Genomic DNA, 3,208 nt, shown 5'->3' on the forward strand with positions numbered 1-3,208 from the left:
GAAGAGGGATGATTCCAGCACTTAAGGCATTAAAGGAGAAGAATGTCAATTGTCATCTCATATATCCTGCTCGTATTCGCATTCTTACTGAGGATGGTGGAACACGGTTCTGTCACACATCGGACGAAGCCCTTAAGTTTCTGTCGGAACGTGAATGAGTTGTAGTTGACGTGGCGGAGTCTGCTATTTTTTTGATGGATAGAGTCTCATACTTATCCCAGTTTGATCTGACTCGGCGATTAGTGGTTAGATCTGGACGGTTTAGTGATTTTCTTAAACTGATTTTTTGGGAACTTTACTTGATAATCTCTGGTTGCCTGCGATTACATCTGATTATGGACTGAAATCAGACTTGGACAGTTTTTCCCTGACGGGCGGCGGCACTTGATTAGGTCTCTAATAGACTTCAATACGTTTGGGGCATTATTATAAAGGACTGTTGCATATATCAGTGTGTTTTATATATAAAGGGAGCTCGGGGTTACCCCTTCATTCTTGCTTGGGAAGGAAGTGCGAGCTAATCGTTTCTCAATTGTTTTGTTTTTTCCACTCAGCGGCTGATAGTTCTGGTTCAGCTGCTTTAGTAGGGTGTATGTTTTTTTTTCTTTCTTTTTTTTTTTTGGAGATATACATGTCAATATTTCAAAAACAGGGTGATAGTGGATCATTTAGGATAATGTTAATTTTTTATGAGGGTATTTTATATGGTGACTTCAATACCATAAATTATACATGACAACAAAGCCTTTGAAATTTGTGACATTTTATACTAAGGGTCTACATAGTCCAGTCAAAGGAAAAAGAGCCTATATGTATCTTAAGAAGTTGGGGGCAGAAATAGTTTTCCTGCAGGAAACCCATTTAACAGAATCTGAGCATAACAAATTAAAAAGGGAATGGGTAGGCCAAGTATTTGCACCCTCGTTTAATTCTAAGTCAAGGGGAACGGCTATACTGATAAATAAAAATATCCCTTTTACAGTTAAAAAAATCGGTACTCGACCCTTCAGGAAGATAATGATACAAGGGCATATGTACTCTGAACAGTGGACGATGTTAAAGCTGCAGTAGGTAACTTTTGTAAAAATATATTTTTTACATATTTGTTAAACCTGTCATTATGTCCTGACAGTAGAATATGAGACAGATAATCTGTGAAAAAATCAAGCTCCTCTGGCTCCTCCCAGTGGTCCTATTCCCATTTGCAGAAAGTCATGCGCTCCCGGTAAGAAACAACCAATCAAAGCTGCGGTCCGTAACTTTGTTTGTGTTCAAAATGTAAAAAAATTTATATAATAAGCGAGTACACCATGAATCCATTTTCCAAACTGTGTTTTTAGCTTGGTGCACCAATCACTAGGGTGCACCTATAATAAATTTTTATATTCGGACTATTTTAGATTGCTTCGGGGGTACCGCGGCGGAGTAACCCAGTACCTTTGTGATTCTTCATAGACATAAACAGAGAGAAGTAGTTCTGGCTACGATGTTCTTCCGCAAGACTCAAGCAGTTCTGTTTATTAACCGCTAGAGCGTCAAAAGTTACCTACCGCAGCTTTAAATATATATGCTCCAAATATTGATGATCACTTGTTTATACAAAATGTTTTCCTTCAGATTGCTCAATCATCAGGCTCACTCTTGGTAGGTGGGGACTTTAACTTTTGTCTTGACAATGTACTTGATAGATCTTCAGCCAGACCTTTGCCTATTTCTAAAGCAGCTCAATCTACCACTGCTTTTATGAAAGATTTAAATCTAACTGAGGTTTGGAGGCATGAACATCCACAAGATTTCTCTTTTTATTCACATCCTCATGATACACATACTCCTATAGATTACTTTTTGTTATCCACCCAACTTTTATATTGTGTGATGGATGTTGAATATCTTCCTCGTTTATTGAGTAATCATTCTCCCCTTGTAATGTCACTGTCCACCCCAGAGAAAATAGGATGTACTTATAGATGGAGGCTAAATCCCATTCTTCTTAGACAATCGGAATCCAAAAATTTATATTTTTACGTCTACGAATAATCCTTCTTGTTCCAATAGCTTTATATTATGGGACACTTTAAAGGCTTATCTTAGGGGCCATTGTATTGCATATACTAAGGGGTTAATAAAATAAAAAAAATCCAAATTGAATGAGCTAGAATCTGAAATATTAGCACTTGAAAAAATATACCACAAGGATCAGAATAAGGATGTTTATAGGAAATTACTTAATAAAAAATGGAGTATAATAAAATGAACACCTACCAAGCAGAGAGGGCCATTATTAGTTCTAATCAGCGTTATTATGAGCTTGGCGAGAAAGCTCATAAAGTTTTGGCCTGGCAATTAAAACGTGATGAACAGAAACTAACTATAAATGCTATAAATACAGGTAACACAGAAACATACATTCCTGTAGAGATTAATGATTCATTTAAGCAATATTACACAGAGTCATATACTTCTCAGGCAAGTACAGATAGTACACAAATGGATTCTTTCTTATCCTCAATCCACTTACCATGTCTTTCAGAGGAAGACAGGCTTAATCTGGATCAACCTTTTTCTGCCTCTGAGTTGACCGAAGCCATCCTTTTAATGCCTAATAATAAATCTCCGGGTGAAGATGGCTTCCCATCCGAATTTTATAAAGTATGTAAAGATTTGCTTGTGCCATATTGATGGAAGTACTTGACCAGTCTAGGTTGGACAAATGTTTTCCAGACTCTTTCTCCAAAGCAATAATTTCGGTAATATACAAAAAAGGTAAACACCTGCTGAAATGTGCATCCTATAGGCCAATTTCACTCCTTAATGTGGATTATAAATTAGTTAGTAAAATGATAGCTAAGAGATTAGAATCTCGTCTTCCTCTGTTGATCAACCCAGACAAACTGGTTTTGTAATGGAGAGACTTTCAGCAAACAACTTAAGAAGACTGCTCAATGTCATCCACACTGCTAAAGAAAAACGAATATCGGGAGTAGCTGTTTCTCTTAATGCCGAGAAGGCTTTTGATCGCGTCGAGTGGTTGAGTGCTGAAAAAAATTGGATTTGGAGCTGCATTTATTGACCTAATTTATTCACTTTATAAATCCCCCAAAGCAAAAATAGTTACTAATGGAATCACTTCTGCTACATTTCCCTTGTACAGAGGATGTAGGCAAGGATGCCCCCTAAGTCCAGCTCTCTTTGCACTGGCTATCGAACC

Source organism: Carassius auratus, unplaced genomic scaffold (genome assembly GCF_003368295.1).
Source record: "Carassius auratus strain Wakin unplaced genomic scaffold, ASM336829v1 scaf_tig00008137, whole genome shotgun sequence".
NCBI lineage: Eukaryota > Metazoa > Chordata > Actinopteri > Cypriniformes > Cyprinidae > Carassius > Carassius auratus.